The sequence below is a fragment of the Dermacentor variabilis genome, chromosome 8, assembly GCF_050947875.1.
Source record: "Dermacentor variabilis isolate Ectoservices chromosome 8, ASM5094787v1, whole genome shotgun sequence".
In the NCBI taxonomy this organism is placed as follows: domain Eukaryota; kingdom Metazoa; phylum Arthropoda; class Arachnida; order Ixodida; family Ixodidae; genus Dermacentor; species Dermacentor variabilis.
In genome coordinates this window covers 43,511,722-43,532,463 of record NC_134575.1, presented here as the reverse complement: position 1 = coordinate 43,532,463, position 20,742 = coordinate 43,511,722, and the positions used below count along the sequence as shown (strand labels likewise).

Here is a 20,742-nt window from a genome sequence, read left to right as displayed (position 1 = left end):
CCCGCCGTGGTTGCTCAGTGGCTATGGTGTTGGGCTGCTGAGCACGAGGTCGCGGGATCGAATCCCGGCCACGGCGGCCGGATTTCGATGGGGGCGAAATGCGAAAACACCCGTATGCTTAGATTTAGGTGCACGTTAAAGAACCCCAGGTGGTCAAAATTTCCGGAGTCCTCCACTACGGCGTGCCTCATAATCAGAAAGTGGTTTTGGCACGTAAAACCCCAAATATTATTAAACTAGCGCAAGTCTTGAGGTACGCATCGTCAAACTTGTGCTAAACAATGCATGTTTTGTTCCACTAAAAAAAACAAAGCTTTTTATGCGAGCACAATAATTATTAGAAAGTTCGACAAATGCACCTTGTCGCATATCTTGCGAAGGCGTATCTCAGAACTGGCGTCGTCCTCAGAATTCGCTCTAAGTGGACATGACTTTCGAGCTCACCGGAGATAATTCGCAAATTGTAATATCTGCCTAAAGGAATTAGCCTAACAATAATTAGCAACATTTAAGCAATTAGCCGGTTATGCATTTCGATTTCTCGTGAAAATTATGTCCGCCTTTTACAAAGTAGTTTAGTCCAATGAGTAGGACATTGCCACAAGCAGACTTGTACGTATTTAAAGTACTGGACTCTATAAATACCAAACTTTAATTACTTTTGTGCATATCTTGGAATTTCAGAAATACTTTTGTAAAGCGGTATTTACTACTGTACCCTAAGTTTTTTTCGGTGGTACGTTGCACTTTTTATTTAACATACTTATCGATATACTTCTGAAATATTCATTTTTTTTCAACTAGAACTGTCATGGAATAAAATAATGTGACTGACCATACTGAAAGGATCACAGTCGTTATGCTGATTGCATTTGAATTTAATCATGTCGGCTTTTTTTCTTTCGCAATTTAAACTGATCATTTTTGCAGTTGATGTTATGGAAATATCTTATAATTGTCAATATATTTTAATGCCAGTCCATGTCTTTGAAAGCCTTTATATGTATGTTGCACTGCCCTGCAAAGATCTTAGCAATAGGATGGCGTGCAGCACTCGCAAATAAAATAAATAATAATAATAAAGAATATATTTCAAGCGGAGCTGACCACATGGTTTCAGGCACACGCAATGACGGCAGGCCGTCATCTTATAACGCGTAGACACGACGTACTGCACGGGTCAGCCAAGCGAATCGCGTTATTATAAGGAGCAATTACTTTTCATCTATAGTATTCGTGGCTATTTCCTTTTTGTCCTTTTCAACGGCGATATAAACGTGTTGTGGGAATCGCGCCGAATGACCTGCCAAACAATTATAATAACACGACCATTAAAGTGACGCCTGGTTTTAGAGCGCAGTTGCCAGGCGATCTAAAACTTCTAAGCACTCTTCTTAGGCGCTTAGGAACTGTTTCAGTTCCTGAGGCAAGCGTCGGCGTAACAGAGCGAACGAGGGCAGCGAAGGATGAAAGAGCGAACGCGGAGAGGAGTGCGGGGCTGAAAGACGCGAGGAGGAAAGCGGAGGAGGAGCGTGCAACGCGAACCATGACGCAGGAAAGCGGGGGAAGAGGGTGTGGCGAAAGCGCGAGAAGAAAAGCGTAGTGGTGGCGGCGATGGCTACGAGATGGCGCCAGAGTAGCGCGCCAGCGTAGTTCGACTGCGGGGCCTGCGAAACCCATGCGCTACCTCCCGCGGTCTCCAGCTTAGCGAGGCGGTCGCGCCATACTTCGCTCCGTTTGTAACGTGCCTCACGAGACAGATTATCCACGCCAGTCAATATATCGCGATATGAAAACACATATAGAGCTTGACATAATAGGTCTGCGGAAACCCGCAAGGTGGAGAGTAGTAATTAATAAAGGGAAAATCTGACATCCACACGTTCCTAGCGATTGCTACAAAGGAAACCCATACGGGTTCCTCGAGAGAAAAGCCTCACAGTTGAAGAAAAATTCGTCCCGGACCAGGACGAATTTTTCTCCAACTGGGAGGCTTTCCTTTCGAGGAACCCGTATGGGTTTCCTTCGTAGCAATCGCTACGAACGGGTGGGTGTCGGATTTTCCCTTTACTAACGTAAAGAGCTGCGCTCAAATTTCGCGTTATAGGGAGTATCGTAATCATCGGCGATTTTTTTTTTTACAGCGAAGCTGTTTATAGCTAGGGTTCCGTAAAATTTTCATGTGGGCGAGCAAGAACTATAACCATCAGCAATGGCTAGTGGCACCGCTCGCGCCTTCGTCTTCTTCCACAGCTGGCTCCGGTGGGGCTAATCATAGAGTTTCTCACTATTACCTAGAGGGAAATCTGGCGCTGCTGCGCTGTGGTATGCATGGGAATGCCGGTATATTGTGACTTCGGATTGACATCGTTCTCGGAGAGACAGGACACCTTGAAGACGCGCCTGGCAAGTACCGTTCAGTCTGTCAGAATGATTCATTTTCTACTAAAACAGCGCGTAAAAAGCTATTTTAGCTTTATTATTACGCGAAAACATGTTTTGTTTAACTATGAAAACTTGCTATTGTGTGTAAGACTACATGTTACGTAAAAAGTATCAGCGGGCCGCTAAAGTTGGAGGACAGACGACAAGCTTCGCGCTCGCTTTGAAACAGTTGGTCGTCTGTTCTTGCTTTTCTTCACTTGGTCATGCATTGTGGGTGAGTAAAGATGTAATATGCGTGAACGGAAACATTTCATTAGGATTTTACTTTGAGAGCGCGTTATTTATGTAGCCATATCCACGTTTTAGACGAAGCCTCTTACAACACCAGCCAACACGAGCCTCGCAGACACATATACCGTCATTCCCATGACGGCACGGTGCCCCCTTAAGAAACTCCCATAGACGGTGGCGCCAGATTTCCCTCTAGGTATTATAGTGAGAAACTCTATGGGGCTAATCATGCCAGCGTTCCCATACTGCCCCTCCCTCTGCGAAGGCGCTGACGGTACTGGTCCACTGCCAGTCGGTGCGGTGATTTCGGTCTCAAGTTCTTCGCCTCAGTATATCGCGAAATGAAAACACGCATGTATATAACGAATGTACAACAAGAATGAACGCGAATGTATAAAAATAAATGTGTGCGCGTATTTTCGTCAACACGACCACCGCTCAAGACAATAAATGTGTTCGTACCTTTGTTCCAAATTGTGTGGCACCGCTTTGCCGTGTGCTACACAGTTTCGCCGGTCATCCACCTTCACAGAGTGAAATGGCTCACGATTTTTTTTTAAAGCCAGACGCCGCTGTGCCGTAGCGTGGCTTTTCAACGTAGGCGGCGATATAACAAAAAAAAAAGGGAAGAAAGACGGGCAGGCTATCTAACGCAAACATTTAAAAGCAGCTGTTTTCAACGGAGGGCAAGAACTTTATTAATTCGGCCCTTTGCTTGATTTAACAAAATTAAACGGTTCAATGGCGCAAGACTTCTTTTTGATTGTGCAATGCTCTGTATTTTGAAAAGTCTCTTAAAAGTAATGTAATATTTTTCTCAGTATTTTGTGCTCTATGCTCAGGAACTTTTCGGAATTTGGATATTTAGTACTTCACTGAGTAACTTTTTTTTGCGCAGTATTTAGTATGTTATTCGAAATACTTTCTTTGAGTAACTTGTACATGTCTGCCTGCATGTCACGGTCGATTTTTAAAAATCATGTTAAGGATACAACAAGAAACATCCTATATACAGGCGTTACACAAACGCGTAAAGCACATCATTTTCGTGAAACAAGGTGAGCCCCGCTTTCATGTTCCAAGAACTCCTTTTCATCATCCGTATAAAATATATACACATCAAAAGAAGACTGACTTACTTGTTTGACATCAATATTACTGCCACGTTTCACAGTATACTAGCACCTTATTCAAATTCAGTTTCTCTTCAAGGATCGTTAAGTCATGGAATTGCTTAAACAGTGCAGTCCCAGGATTACAGAGAAATGAGATTTCGGACGTGCATTAAATTAGTCCGCCGATATCCAGTGCGCCCTTTGAAATAAGACTTGATTTGTTGTGTCAGATTTATTTTCTTCTTTAGTTTTCAACTGTTTAAGATTCATATAGTAGTTTTCATTCTGTCAGTTTTCTTCTTGTATCAGCTATCACTGACATAGGCATGCAGCGTGCAAAAAAAAAAAGTTATTACATCCGACTGTGATAAGATGCGGTGTTGTACACATTGTCTGCCGACATCGAACCGCCCCACACTGCAGTTGAGATATGGGCTGTGGTTTTGCTACATCGTTAGTTCTACCACGGTACAGGCCGGTACAGAATTTTGCAGCCTTGCACGCAGTGGCACACTTATCCAGTAGTGGTGCAGATCGAGGCGCCCGATTACCATCTCTGTGTAATCTATATATCCTCACTCGACCTGCAGAATCACCTATCGTGCTTTTCTTTTTTCGCCTGCAACAAACTAGTAACAGACCACGCATTCTCCAATTTCGACTGCCAGCCATCCGACACACCCTGCCGCAACGGCCGCGCCGGTATATTTCTCCGGCACTCGGAACTGGATTCCCAACGCCGCTACCTTGTTTCCGTATCTGAACCCCATATCTCATCCCGTCCGCTCGGTTTAGTTACAGCGCGCCGATTTTGTACGCCCTTGTATATATCCCTTATTCAGATTGCCGCTCCCAGGCGGTGGGACGGCCGTTAAATCTTCGAACTGAAGAAAGAAAGCATTTCGGCAGCAGCAGCAGCAGACGACTTCGCGCTAGAAGCAGAAGACACCGAGCGAGGAGGCAGCGAGCGCACCGTTCCGGTTCGGGTTTTTCCCCCTCTCAACAACCGCCGCCACGCGCCGACATCTTTCTCTCTCCATCGCGCTCTTTCTCTCTACGGTTCTCAACTTTTTCTCGCTCTCCTCATTGGTGGAGACGTGTAAACGTCACGCGACACGTCACAGTACAAAGAAGGGAAGGGCAGTAAGGAAAGAAAAAAGGAAGAAAGAATTAAAACGTGGTGTGAGAGAGGGGAACCCCGCGGCGCTCCCTACCCTTCTCACGCTATCGTCTGCTGCTGCTGCTGCTGCTGCCACCGCGTCTTCTGCTCCTCGCCGCCTCTGGGCAGACGGGCAGGACCGCGACGTTCCAGTTTTCGACGAGTTGTTCTCCGCGCCGGTTGTGGTGGTGGTGGTGGTGCTTGGTGTCCGCCGTGGTTGACAACAGCAGGCCCGCATCTGACGAACTTCGGGCGGCCATTTGGAATTCTCTACGCTGTTTTCCGGGGACCGAGTGATGTTCGGTGCTGCGTGTGCCGCCTTCGGTTGCACGTGAAAGAGAGAGAAAAAAGAGTGATCCCAACCAACGCAGGTAAGTCCACGTTCTTCTGTATTAGTGGCAAGCTCGCTTCTTTTTTCGGCACAAACAAGTCTCGTTATGGGAGGGGGACCGACGCGCGCGCTCTTGCATTCGTGTTGGGACGTGCTGGGACTGTCGATGAGTCGTCGTTGGGACGTTTCGGATTTCTCGCGAAAGAAAAGAATGCGCGTCGAAGGCACTTCGTTTTGTCTCCACGTGTGGGTATCCCATTGCTTTTATTTTATTTTTCACGCGCGTGATCACGACGTCGCACCCCATATCCCTCAGTTCTGCCCGTATGCACTCCGGTGCATAGTCAACTACATGGATCTTTAATTTTTGCGGCTACATACACGGTCTATGAGCCAATGCATATAAATAATATGTCAAGAAGTTTGAGCTTGTGAGTCGTGGCTTGACAACGTTCTTTCTTTTTTTTTTTTTTTCACGGTGGTCAAACTTGTCAGATTAGACACCGAAGGAAGTCATTTATCACGAAGATCAGATGGATTTTACGGTCAACTGCTTTGACAGCGATAAGTTTAACCAGCGCTTGAAAAGGCTGTTATCTTAATTAGGAGCGCGCTATTGTCAGCGAAACTTGGGGAGTCTTCGATTTCCCTTTAGCCACGCAGATCTGCCACTGCGCGTGTCATTCATTGCTAAGCCGGCTAAGCTATTTCTTTCTATACAATTATGGCCTCTAACGTCCAAGTCACGTGGCCCCAGCAACACGTTGCCGCCGTCGTAGTGGTGGGGGTGCAACTAGTAATACTGGCTACTTGGCGTTTTCCAGCGTACATCTCAATCTTACGAGGGTTCCTGCATCCCACCTCCGTCGGAACGGAGGCCCCGGGATTCGAACCCTCGACCTCGTGTTCTGAAGCGGAAACTGAGCCCGCTGCGCTTAATCCCTTCTTATTCGTAGGAGCAACCTGCAACTCCCTGCGTGGGATGATCATTTGCAGCCTCTCAGCTATCCCCGCCTAATGCCGGTACCAGGCCACTAGTCAGAGCTGTTTAGTCTTCTTTACATTGTAGACTTCGTGCCGGCGTTACACAGCGGTCGTGTTCTTTGAACAGCAAACGGAAAAAGCATCGCACAACCGTGCTCACCTTATCCGACTCGTGATAGAAGTGTGATGACATTCACAACCTGTCGGTAACCTTCGAACTGAATTTTTGTAGATAGACTATTTCTTTTTGCCACTTTTAAGCAGAAACCAGTGGTCGTGAACTGCGCGTGGAGCTGGTAAGTCGTAATGCTTGCGCCGTGGTCACACGTGCTGCTAGTGAAAGGGGGCTAGTGAGAGGGTGGAGTACACGGAAAAACACCCGAGTGACGTCAGCGCAGCAGTTTAAGACGCGTTGGTGGTTTAAGACGGGGGCGGCAATTGCCGTTCTCGTCGCGAAACCGTGTCGTTAACCGTTTAGTTGCGCGACACTTCGCAGAACCGACTCTTGCGCAGAACCGACTCTTGCGCGCATGGGGGGGTCACTGCAGGACCAGCGTGCCCTGAACGCCGTTCCCGTCAAATCGCTGCTCGAATCGCTATCAGCAAAGAAGATTATGATCTGACGTTCTGCACGCATCCAACGCCCCGAAGCTAAGCCGGAGTTAATCCGTGGTGCCAGTCTCCGGGTAGGTTTTGACGTCGTGCAGATCTTCAACGGACGTACCAATGTCAAACCAAACTGATGTTCTTTTGTGTGTGTGTGTGTATTTTGCCAACATTGAAAATATTGCCATGTTACAAAAGCCTCGTTGACGGTCGTCAAATAACCATAATTAAACAGTTATGCAACGCGCTACTAGGTTACGACTCGGGTTTTCCGTGAACACTACTATCCAATGGCCGCCATATTGCTGGAGCCCAGTGTTTTCGACATTCATCGATTAGTTCAGTCTATATATGGTTGCCGAAGGTGCCTAGATCCCGCCGCTGAACCGAAGTTTCACATGCTTTTACATTTATCCTATCGGACGTTTTGCAGTAGACGTTACAAAGGGGAACCTTATTCAACGAAAATTCCCGAACGTCCAGCGGACACCTTACACGACGCCGAGCGCACGGGCAATGAATGTCGTGGGCCGAGTTGTTTGATTCCATTGTTGAAGCCGTGACAGATGATCCCATTACGCAGCTACAATTACCGACAGCTCTCGCATCGTCGCGTGCTGCCGCTTTGTCGAGGGCTCGACTCGGACGTTCCCACGTTGGGAAGCCAAACACGTGTTGCGAAAGGGTTAGGACAACGTAGCGAAACTGGAACAAGGGAAATCCTCCAATACACATTTAATGCTCCATTCACTGCCTCTCCTTCTGTTTCTTACTTATAATAATCATAGCTTTAATTCTCCACACTTTCTTCGACGATCGTCGAGAACGGTTGATTGTAATCTGCTGCCTTTTCCAAGGACTTCCAAAAGTCCGCAAGTTTCCCGCAATGCTTAAGGATCCTGGAATTTCGCTTCGGGCTACGCCTAGTGGATTTTATTTGAGCATTGGGCTACGAGGTCTGCGCAAGTCAGAAGTCAAGCCAGTTCCAATTTGCACCCTATCCTTGAGCCACCACCAGCCACTGGAAACAGGCTTCACTCCATACCACGACTCATCTTGCTTCTAGTGGCTGGTGGTGGTTCATGGGAAACAAACAAAAAAAAAAAAGGCTTAGTGAGTATTCTTTCTTTTTCTTCCTCTCGCAAAAGAAAATGATCGTCCGTTGTTTAAGACGGCAATTTAGTCCTCAAAAATGATTTGTCATAGCCTTGAAATTCCTTGAAAACAACTTTTTTTACGCAATTGCGGCTACGAACTCAGTTTCTCACCATTTTACGAGTCATTTGTAGCGCTGCCGAAGGTACGAAGCGTACACAGGCGATGTTCCTGCGCCGCAGAATGTAGTACCGGGCGTAACCGTCCGACTAATGGCAGAATTGCAGAGTTTTGTTTTTTGCCTGGTACACGACACGTTAACAGCGATACGTGACATGTGTTAGGACCTTTGAGCGTAGTACGTGGCGAATCGAGCAGCCGCTAAACAGACGACGCGGCGCGGACGAACACATCTCGAGGCGCATTCGGGCCTTCCCATTGGCTGAGGAGTCCCGCAGCTTGCGCGATGCTGCAAACGACTCGCGAGATGGGAGGTTGGCACGCAGGAAGGACGTGAGTGAATAGCTGGCGATAACTTGAAAGAATGCGTCTCGTGGTGGCGGTTGCATGCGTGCATGCTCATCGGCATGTGCTGTGTAACACTCTTTTGAGTGGCACTTCTGGGTCGTTCCGATGTGCTGCAACAGGTCGGTCAGTCAGCCGCCGTGCGTTTCTTTTGTTTTTTTACTTGCGACTGCGTCGAACCACGCGCAGGTCGAAGATTGCGACATATCCGGGAAACGCTAACCGATCGGCGCCGTTCCTTTTTTTTTTTCTTTCTGCTCTTTCCTTGTAGTTTGTTAGGAAGTACGTTGCAATATTCGGCGCTACTGTAATAAAAGTCGCGAAAAACGGCACGCTACGGAAGATAAAAGGTACGTGGGGGCCGGAAAAGAGATTTGCTGGTTAGAGAGAAAAAGCTGGAAAATAGGCCAGATTCGAGCGTCTCCTGACAATGAACTCGGCATTGAATTAAAAGAAGGTGGTGAAATTCACGAGGGGCTTGCATAGGACCCCACAACCGAGACCGACTCGCGTGTGCACTGCCGAAAGCGGCCCGCGTTTATTGTATGCGTGGTTATTTACGCCGTTGGGCATTTAAAGAAAGCGTCCTAAATAACAAAAACAAATTTCGGCAGCATGTTACACTCTTGTAACGCGTGGAGGCGAAAGCCTGCCGTCCACGTGGTAATGCGTTAAGTTGTACGATCTGAGGAGTCAAGACTTCTTGCAAAGACGTAACGAGCCCGCAGTGTGGAGTAAACGCATGGTGTTGTAGGTTGAGCCCCCCCCCCCCCACCTCCAACGACAGAGGCGAGATACCTAATACACTACCTAGAGGTTTATTCCTTTCCTTTGTTCTTTCTTTATTTCGTTTCTTCATTCATATTCAGCCATGACATCTTCGCTTGCTTACGGGGCTATGAGCCATTCCTGATGATTTATCTTTTTTTTTTTTTTGGCATCACTGGACTAGACGCCGCTTTTTTCGGGCATTAGCTATTGCAACGAGCTACTGAAGGCATTAGCCTTAATAAATATAACGCAAGGTAAGAGGGGGTAGGGGGGAAGCTCTTAGATCGAACGATCAAACTGTGGATCACGTGACGGCAAGAGAGAGATAAGGCAGGGACGCTATCCGCACGGTTTGCTAGCCTGCACGGCGGAAGAGGGGACGAAGGCATTGAAAGGAAGGAAATGAAAAGAGAGTAGCTGACACAGGGTGCATTTTCTCGGGCATCTGGAGTGCACACGTGAGAAACCGTTATCCTGGTTAAGTACGCATCTACAAATGCTGCCGGGGCGAGGGGGTTCGGTAGTCACGTGACACCCCGTAACGGACCCCGCACAAGCACGAGGCTTGGGAAGCACTCATAAGACATCTTATGACAGGTTATTTCAGACAACCCACTTATTTTGCGTTATACAGAAGTCCTGTACCTCGACACCACATAGAAAAAAAAAGAAAAAAGAACGGTTGAAAGCTTCAGAACAAGTTAAATAATTTACCCCCCCCCCCCCCAACAGCTCTCATACGAGCCAGTTTCGTTTCCCAGGGGGCCGGCGTCGTGACGTAGACGGAGGTCACGTGGGCGCATGACACTGTGACGTTTTTGGCGCGCGCTGGCTCGCTCGTCTGTTATGCTGCCACATCGGGCCGTGCAAGCAAGTAGCAGCACAGCAGACAATCGGAACGAGTGCCAGAAGGCCACGACGTCCCGCTCTCCACGCGACCACCTTCGGCGACACGACGCATACGCATCCTTTGAAACGAAACCGAAACTTTAGGCCACTTTGAAACCTTCTCGTAACGAACTGAGCACTGCATAAATCGAACTACACAAAGGTCTACACAAACTCGGGCTTCGAGAACGTGGTTCTTATAGTAACAGCAGGGCACATTTAATGCCAGCTAGGGGTAGCTTTGGTTCCAATAAAGGGATTCCTTCCCGGCTTCTTTTTCTCCGTTGGCGATTATAAAAAATCCGCATATAAGGAACGCCTCACAGAAGATCGTTTAAAAGTTCATGTTTTTTTTTTGTTTTCTTTTTTTAGTGCACTAGCCTGCCTGTTCTTTGCAACCGGGACCGACTGCACACTTTTTTCACAGAATCCTCGTGTATATAAATGGGTCTTTCGGCAGAACCGCTCGTCGGCCGATGTCGCTGGTCGCTACCTCGAAAAGTCGCCGACACCAATAAACGACGGCCGCTGTTCACCGGAAATTCCGGCTGTCTGCATTCTATCCCGCCCCATGCCTCTGGAGGCGTAGGTATACGGTTTGTCGTCACCATAGTGGCGACATTTTATATATATATATATATATATATATATATATATATATATTACAAGTTTGTCAACACCGTCAACGGATGTACCATACGCGGGATGTCGGCACCGGCAAGAGAGACACATCAGCTCCCCGGAGGAGGGAAAGACAGACCGTTGTGTCATGGCGGTCACGTATTTTCCTCGGAATTCCGAAAAAGCCCGTAAAAGTTGCGGTATACGCATACGTCGCACGTACGACGTGCGCTCGAAAAGTGGGACGCCGCGAAGGAGGAGAAGGTTGCACGGTTTTGTTCGTTTTGTTTGCTTCTAATGATTATTTCGCCGTTTATTCAGTCCCTGTACGTCGGTGGAGCAGAGACGTGCGCGAAGATGCGCTTTAACAGTGAGAACGGAGCAGCGTGATTGGCTTTTGAAATCGCTATGACGAACCAAAAAGCACGCGCGGGAAGTCCCGAGAGGTAGACGTGGGTCGGTCACATTAATGCCCGCTGAAAGGTGTATAGCAGTAGTCGTCCTTTATACATCCCACCCCGAGGTGGGGGCAGGTGATGACGTCATAAGCGAGGCGAATAGATCACGCTATGTGTGGTGGCAGAGCAAGTGTGTCACAACAAGCGCGGACATTGTTCTACAAACGTTCGCGTCCGCTCGACTACAGCCCTTCAAATCGGATACCGGAAAGTCGGTAGCCCTTAGTGTTGACGTCATGAGCGAGACGGGCAGACCACGTGATCTGTGGTTCTAGCCACCACATGGCGCAGCGACAACAAGTAGTGCCCGAGACTAGCCTCTCGCACATAGAATCACTCCTCCATACGACGCTACAGTGACATGAAAGTTGTACGGGGCCGATGATGACGTCATAATAGCGGGGCGACCACACAACGGGAACTGTGGCGGTAGACCAAGCATCGAACAAGGCTCGGCTTCAGAAACGCTCCGTCATTCGGTGTCCCCCCTCCCAATACCGGGAAGTCGTAAGGGGCCCCATGACGATCACGACGTTAGTGATTTCCCCCTTCTACGTGAACGGGTGTGGAATTAGTCACAATCTTGCAACACGAACTAAATAAATCGGAGGTTGACTGTTCTCTAAAGACACGATTCCCGTGAAGATGACGCTGTACCTTTTTCGTCGCTCCGCCGGCGACCACGTTTTCTTAAAGAACGCTCGCACTTGCAGCCTGAAGGGCGCTAAGATTTTAGTGTATTTACGCCGTATCGCAATAAAAATGGAAATGACAAACAAGAAAGGCGGGAAACCGTCCAGCTTATGTCTCTGCACACTACCACGGGCAGCGGTGCGCGCTGTTTGTAGATTCATCACCCGCGCCGAAAAAAAAAAGAAAGAATAAAAGAAGGGCAGCGCACAGATGCGATATACGCACACTTGCTCCCGGATCCTCAAACTATTCGCCGTACTCGCGCCTCGGAGTGTGCATATGCTTTACTCCTTACGAAACGAGGATGGCCGATAAAACCCCATCCGCGCGACCTGTTATCACGAAGGCGGCGGCCCCGCCGCGGGGTTATCGCGGCGGACGCCTTGCGCTGCCGCTGTGAGGTCATGGCCGTCGCCGACGCTGTATACTACGCGGCGTGCTCGGCGCGCTGGTTCTCGCGACACTGCCGAAGGAACTGAAGGTTTGTTCGATTCAGCAGAAGGTGTACGGTACCACAAACGAAAAGATGCAGGGGGTGCCGGGCTGCCTTGCACCCCGTTCAATCGAGCACGGGGGTGCAGGGTGCACTGCTGCACCGCGGGGAATCGAGGGTCTAGGTGCAGAGCACCGTGAATAGGTGCAGAGAGACTTGGCTGAATCGAATGGACCTTAAGCATGCAACACACACACAGAGAGAGAGAGAGAGAACATAGTTTTTTTTTGTCTAACGCTTCGTAACTCACGGCCTCCGAGATAGAGGGCGCGCGATCTCGGAGGCCATGGTTTTTCTAGGCTGGGTTGTAGAGTATATCCGTCGGAACGACTCGGCGGCTGTGACGTGGCGCTGCAGAGGTCGCGGGGTTCGACTCTCCCGCCCGGTTGCATTCCGACGGGGGCGGAATGCGAGAGAAACGTTCGCGTATTGTGCATCAAGTGCACGTTAAGGCGTACCACCTCAAGTGATAACAAAAAAAAAAAAAAAATCAACCCACACCCGCCGCGGCGGAGCTGGCGTTGCTCTGCTGAAACCCGAAGGCGCGGGATAGTATCCCGGCCGCGACGACCACATTTCGCTGAAGGTGAAACAGGAAAAAAAAAAAAAAAAAGAACGCTCGTGTGAAATGCATTGCATGCACGTTAATGAACGCCAGGTGGTCCAAACTAATTAAAGACCCCCCCCCCCCCCTATGGCGTATGTCAGAATCAGATCGTGGTTTTGGCACATGACAAACCAGAACCTAATTTAATTTTTTTTAAACTAACCCAGTACAGCGCTTTCATAACCCACGGTGCAGTTTCGGGACGTTAAATCCCGCAAGTTAACTTAAGACTGGGTCCCACCCAGGAATGGCGCACGTCGTTCATACGTGGTGGGCGGGAGCACAGGGCCACTGGTCACGGGCGTCTCGAACTTGACAGTCTATTTACGCGACGAAAGTCGTGAGGCGCGAGGTGAGAAACGTGGCGCAGGCGCTTACTTTACGCACTCCTCGTTCCCAGAAATGTCGCTCGTTTCGGTAGGCGGGCAAGTCACAGTCAGTATTCCTGTGTGCGGATGCCGTAGGTGGGGACGCTATAGAATACATCCCCATGTTCTCGGAACCCTGCACTTGCGCGGCGTGGTCAACGTCCCGGTCAAGCATCGGACATACGAAGCTCCTTGTGTCGTAGGTAGCCACGTCGGTTGGACGGGGGGCAGCAATGCATCCCCAGTCTCTCTCTTTCCCCCCCCCGCCTCCCCCAACTGTTTGTTCCCTTAACATGCAGTTAACGATGACCGATGGGGTGCGACTGATCCGGAACGCAGGAAAGTCTCGCCTCGGGGGGAGCCGCAATGTTCTCCTTCTGAAGGGGGGCGGGAGTTGGGGGGGGGGCGAGGGGCCGCATCTTCTTGGAACGCCCGGGCGACAGAAGTACTTAGCATTTTGTCCTTGCGACGGAGTCGTGACAACGTGCTGCACAAGAGGACATCCTCTCCTTGTGTCAGTTGGCCCGTTCGGCTTGCAGAAATTAGATCCGATCGAGTTGGGGTTCACATAAGCGCTAAGCCGAGTCCAGTCAACCCGCCGGCAAGGTGTGGGCTGATTCCGCCATCTCGCTTGGCTGGGTGCATGAGAACGGGGTCAGGTTAGGGGGGGGGGGGGAGGTCAGCTCGACTTCTCTCTCGACCCGCTTGCGTCGATTTCACGTATAAGAAGCTGCTGCACAAAAGCTACGGCTTAAGGTTTGCACACTGTTTGGCAGACACAAGGGCAGCTTAGGTGCGGGAAATAACTGGCATTAACATACACATGGCGCAAATTGAGGACTCTTTGTTTAAACGGTGCTGTGACTCCCTTTTCACGCCCCCCTCCAGACGTCTCACGCGTTGGCAGATTCAAAGAGTTTGGTTTCTTCCGCACACTCTTCTCTCCGCGCAAAATAAAAAAAAAAAAAGCGTTGCTGGCGTGGCGCAAGCGTCTTCTCACTACGGGGTCGCTCACCTCATTCGGACAGAAGAGCAAGAAAGAAAGAAAGAAAAAGAAAGTGCGGACGAACGAAAGACCGCTGGGGCCGTCTTCGCCCGCCGTCGCCTCTGCAACAACTCCACTACCATCATCGGCTTCGCGGCAACAAAAGGTTCGCGCCGACGATGAGGAAACAGCCGAAACCTAGCGGAGCCGAGTCGTGAAGGAGGAGGGAAACGAAGGGGGAGAGGGGGGGGTCTCCGATCGTCGCGCGCACAACACCCCCGTAACCGACTGTGAGCCGAGTCGTTTGTTTGCACTACTGGCACACCACCGTTTCCCGCAGCTCACTTATCCTCCTTTTTCTTTTTTCCCCCATCTTCTCTCTTTCTCGCGCGCACTCAGACGCGGCAAACGACGGTGATCCGCAGAAAAAAGAAACTAATAAAGGCGTGAGGGAGGGTAGCGGGAAGCATACCGGATTTTTTCCGGACCAAACCAGCGCGCGGCGTCGCCTCGCACCCCCCCGACCAAGTTACCCAGTCGCCTCATTAACGGCAGCGGCGGTTGGCGACGAGGAAGGACGAGTCCTAAACAGCGCGGTGAAATTGGCCGCCGGGGGCTTGCTCGTTTTAGGCTACATAAAGGCATTGATTGGCCTCACATAATCTCGCGGATGCGCTTTTAACGAAGAACACAAAGCGGTGAGACCGGATAACCGATAATCCTCCCGATGTCTCGTTTTACTCTGCTTTATTGCGGAAGCTTGTTTTGTGAGTCGGTATTATGAAGGGCGTAAGGGGCCCACAGGGAGGGAGGGGGGGGGGGGTCGAGGAAGACAACTGCGGGAAACCAGATCGGTATCCAGTAATCCACAGCGGCATCATTTATCCTTGTCTCCCGAGCACTACGTGGATCGCTGTTTTCCTTTTTTCTACCCGTATGCGCTACGGATACCTGTAACCCAAAAACCGCCGTTTCGCACGATGCGGAATTATCGCCAGTAAACAAACGGAACAGTCGTGAACGACAGATTTACACAATGGCGGAACTACTACCTTGCCCGGCCCCTTTTCCCGCCATCTTTGCACATACTGCAGTACACAATGCGGAACGACATTGCAACATAGCTCAGGTTTCGAAGTGAAGAGGGACAAGGCAGAAGAGTAAGCAGGCCCCAAAGCACAGGCAGCGACGGCTCTGTGGCTGCGGCGACGTCTTGTGCTGGGCACGATGTCGCGCGTTCGAATCCCGGTCGCGGCGGTGGGCTCACTTCCGTTTGAGGCGCGCGGAAGTAAAAAAAAGATGGTCGCACGTATGCCACTCTTTGGGTGCGCGTTAAACGACACCGCACCTTGTCGTAATCCACTGCGGACCTGCTGGACATTGCACCCCATACTTTTAATTTTGTTCGGTTTTTGAGATCTAAATCGCATACACACGGAAACAGAAATAGTTATTATAAGAGAGCAACCCAGACGTCGCACGGCAGCCCAGTTAAAATACTAGCACGGCGTCGACGGTCGTACCGCCCGACGATAAGCGCTGCCGGTAAAGGTAGAACGACACTGCTATTAACAGAGCACGAAAAAAAAATAATAACAACACTACGTACAACGTCCAATAGAAAACACCTAGTCTACCCCCAAATGAACCCAGTCAGGATACCAAAAACGTCGAAGCAGATTTATTGTGTTGGCCCGCGTCGTTACAGGTGCTACGAAAACAAAGCGGTGCTTCTCTACACACAATTCCGATTAAAGAAATAACCAATTTCTCTTTCTATCTCTCTCTCTCTCGTTCCGGATGCTTTCTTCTTCGTGGTTTATTACACTGCAAACAAGCACGAAGAAAGATGGCCTTCTGGACGGACGGACGGTTTATTACGTTATTTCAAGGCCGCCTGCTCGTCGTCGTTGCGTAAGTATACTCGGTTTGCGGCACTGGGCTAAGGGCGCGTCGCGCCTTATCGGACCCCCCGGCTAATCTGCATCTCGAGATTTCCTCCGTCGTGGCGTGTGTGCAGTCCACGTTCAAGCTTTGTCGCGAACCGCCCGCCACGCGATCTCGCCGCAAATTTGCATACGGCGGATTGTCGTCGTCGTCATTCTAGTTCGGGACGGTCACGCACCGCGTGGTCTCCCTCCTCCGGCACGTTCTGTATCTATCGCCCGCCACCGCGTGCTCATTTGCATGTAGAGCCCATTAATCTTCTCTTCCTGTCTGTGGTTTTACGGCGGCGGTTCCTTTAAACGCCGGACCCGTTGTTCCTTCTCGGCCCGCTGAATCGACAGCACGCGCCGTCTCTCTCTGTATGCAAATGCGCGACGCGCAAACGTGGCGCTGAATTCTTGATGCTCCGTGAGATCGAGTATTTAGAATTTTAGCAGACTTCCTCCGCTACTGAGGGCTTCTTGCTTTATTCTTATTTTTTTAGTGTGACTGCATGTTTAGCACGTTATATCAACTATTTGTAGACTGAGCACGGCGCCATATACATTGTTCTTTTGGCAGGTTTCGTCAGATATTGATCAAGCCTTCTATAATAAAGGCCACGGTCCGCGTATTCGCCATTTTCGCAGCGGGTTCAAACTTCGACTGTTTTGTACACGTTATGATTTAGTATTTAGACACAGCATAGCATATATACATAGACATAGCATATTTTCTCAAGCAATTGGCATATTTCGCGATGTCATGTCAAATGCAGCAGATTTTCCCTCGTTTCTAGGGACTGCATATTGATCATTCCAGCAGCTTCTTCTTTTTTTTTTTTGGGGGGGGGGGAGATATTTAGCGAGCAGGTTATGTATGCCACGTGGCAGTATTTTAGCCGATTGTGTCAAATTGAGCAGCTTTTGTTTTCTTCTGCTCAGTGGGTCCACTATGTTTTTAACTTCCGCTGCCAACCATCCTTTCACAGGGTTATCACTGTTATAAAGTTGTAAGTTCAGAGGAAGCTTTAGCTCTGGCCCAGCCCCGACGCGGCCTATTCAAATACACGTAAAACGCAGAAACGCTTTTCTGAGAACCCCTGGACCGATTTTAATGAAATTTATTGCATTTCAAAGGTAAATGTAAATTATAGTGACTGTTTGTTGCGGAATTTCGATTTATTGTCCGAATTTTGTTAAAAGAATTTTCGAAAATTCGTAAGTTCAAAACAAAAATAAAATCACGAAGTTTACAAATTAATCGCTCTGCACCAAGAACAGATATCGCGGTTCTATAAACGGCATCCATTAGATCATTCAAAGCGGACAAATTAAATATGTCAATTTATATCTTACGTGAATTCGTTACGCTACGTACAGGGGTTCCGCAAAGGCTGTGTTTCCATATTACTAATTTTTTTTTAGATTCATTTTAGATCAATTTTGTCCGCTTTAGATCTACATTAGACGCAATCCACATAATTGTGATGTCGTTTTTCATTGCTGAGTTACCGAGTCGTAAACTTCATAGTTTCGTTTTCTGAAAATTTGCGATTATTGCCAATATTCAATAAAAAATTGACGACATAAATCGAAAATTCGAAACCGAGAGTCAATAGATTTGAAGTTTTCCCTTTAAATGCAACAAACCTCGCCAAATTTGGTGCAGTGGTTGCCGAGAAAAACGAATTCTCATTTTAGACGTATTTAGATAGGAGCACCCGAGCTAAAGCTTCTTCTTAAGTTGGTTTATAAAAGAGCAAGACGAGCCAGACTACATTCGAAATTTCCGGAATGTTCTTGCCACTTGTATAGCGAAACGGACATGTCTGACCACATTTTGAGCGGCGAAGGCCGTTTGTGATTGGACAAAGGGCGCGGAGACCACGCCTACAAATCTCTACGGAGGCTCTCCTTCTTAAACGCGACCCCCCCCCCCCCCCCCCCCCTGCCCTTCACAAGTAGCCGTTCTTAACGGTTCACTGTGTGCAGCGATGAATGAAACGGACGCAAAAAAAAAAAAAAAAAAGAAAGGTTCGACCTATAAGGAGTCGAACGATTAATTCGCACATCTGGCGGTGCTTTGGTTTTCAAGGCACCAGTACACCGTGACGATATTCGTTTTCTGTCGTCGGAACTCCTCCGGAGCTTTTAACTCACGCGAGGACTGCGCGCCAAATCTGCGAAACGTATTTTTCCGTACCTACCGCACGCGAACCTACAAAGCGTCTGACCTAACCCTCTCGTCTTCTGGATTAAGACATCAGGGTCTATATTTGGCAACGATCCCCCGTTTCGTGTTCCGTTCTTTCCGGCCTTCGTCACTCGCCCGATAGCTACCGTAACCCCGTTCGACCCATCCGCGTGCGGCAGATGATAAGAATCGAAAAAGGAAAAGAAAAGAAAAGCAACATCGTTACCAAATATGGACCCTTCTTTGTTGCCGGGTTCGTCATCTGCTACATCATCGCTGAGAACGCACTTCGCTCGAAAACACTTCACTTCTGGCCCGTGTAATCTCTTTCTCTCTCTCTCTTCACCCCCCCCCCCCCGCCTCCCAGTCCAGTCCGCACAGAATGGTCCGAGGGAAAAGCCCCGGCTTTATCGCATACAGTGAGATAGCGGTCTGCCATATGCGCGAGCTCTTGAACTCTCTCCAGACGGCGAAAGGATTTCACTAGGTACACGACGGGAAGCAGCACGCTATCTATAATATATACTGCAACCGCGGAGGCATCGTCACGACGTGTTTTACGGGTACTCGACGAGACTACATCCATACATAGAAACTACAACCGCAACGGTAAACAAGGCGGGGATTGCATGTCGTGTGTAACGACGATTGTGCAACAGCGGGCAGCTACGCGTGTGTACGATGAGGCTCGTGCGTGAATGACGTCACAGTGGCCACACTGGAGAACCGCGTACGAGCCTCCACTGATCCATATATAGAGATCGGAACGTACGGTTATTCAGCTCTGCACGGAGCCGGCCAGATGGAGGCGTATATCACAGATGTCGGCAATAACAATTAACAGAAAGAAAATTAACACTTCGACAGAGGTGTTAATGATGCTGCCCGTTGTGGTTATCGTTCAGCGAGTGTTGGTTAACCGCTGTTCTGCCAGCGAAGCGCGCTATCTGGTTCACGCTTTGACAAAACATTGCGCCATCAGGCAATCAGAAAAGAGAACCAGAATAATGGGCTATTTCGCAGTTCGTCTCTGAGCACGCTCCGTTCGACGCCGACCAAATCGAAGCCTCGCGTGATGGTTATTAGCGCAGAACGGGTGAACGGCTGTTCTATATGAAGGAACGCGCAACCGGGGTCGTTGCTTATCTGGACATTCTACCTCTGGTTAACCTCCCTGCCTTTCTGTGCATTATTTTCTCTCTCTCTCTCTCTCTCGTTTCTCGAATTCCGCCACATTGTGGAATGCGCCATCTTGTCAGCCCTGATTGGTCTAGAGGGCTGCTGCGGCGTCTCCGATTGGCTCAGGACGCCGGCATCGCAGAATTCGACAACATGGCAGAATTCGACGCTGCCCAGGTAATACTCCCGGCTCTCGTTACTGTAGCTTGGAGGACTCGGGCCCTATATATTTCGCTGTATACTGGCGAGATGAACAAACGGAGAAGGTTAAGGCAAACAAGGTGTATATTACGTCGCCTATAATGTCATGTCGACTATTTCCTGCTAGGAGGAAAGCAAAGGAACTGTCCGTGCCGTATTTCCGAGACGGCCCACGCTAAGCGCGATGAGTTGTGGCCCGTAATCTGCAGCGCCGACGAGCAAGGCCGGTGCCCCGGGGTTTGCATACACCCTTCGAAATCGCCCCACGCCCACGCCGTCTTCTTCGAGGGCTGGAGCCAAGCTGTCGCGCCCTTGACAAAGAGACATCGCGCTGCGCACACATCTGCATGACTGCAGCTTGCTTCGGCCAAGAGGGGCCAACGGACCAAAGACGAGAACGGAGATTGCTTCTCTCGCAATTTCGCACGGCGTGGCAATGGCCAGGATGCGTGTACGTGTGCAGAGATTGGACGGAGCAGTGATAATATAGACATTGCCATCGCGTGTTGTTTTCCCCCCATGTCCGTTGGTTCGGACGCTCCCCGGGATATCGGTTTCAGCAAGTACCGGGCAGAATTGTGTACACTGACTCATCGCGAGCCAACAGCGAGGTCCACTCTGGGTTAGCGAGGTCGTGTACCCAACGAGACGATCGTTGTAAACCTTGCTAAACATATGCATATGTCCATTCAAAGTGGCGCCCAGCTGTACAGAGGCTTCTGCAATTCTGTGCGATATCGTGGTTATCTGCAACCAAGCGTTCCTGGTTAACCGCAGAACGTCGTGTCAAGCTTGGCCTATTAGTTGTGACCGCTCCCTGCCGTTGGCGGTGACGTTGTTGGCGTCCCCGAGAACGGCTCGGGCG

At 49.5% G+C, this 20,742-nt stretch overlaps 1 protein-coding gene across 1 annotated transcript in view; it reads left to right on the top strand.

The window, feature by feature from the left end:
- The first annotated feature begins 5,053 nt into the window (after window positions 1-5,053).
- The window catches only part of LOC142590155 (uncharacterized), a 71,936-nt gene continuing 56,247 nt past the window's right edge, over window positions 5,054-20,742 (top strand). The window contains exon 1 of the mRNA XM_075702045.1: window positions 5,054-5,321. The gene's annotated coding sequence lies outside the window, so the exon portion shown is untranslated. The remainder of the gene's footprint in view (window positions 5,322-20,742) is intronic.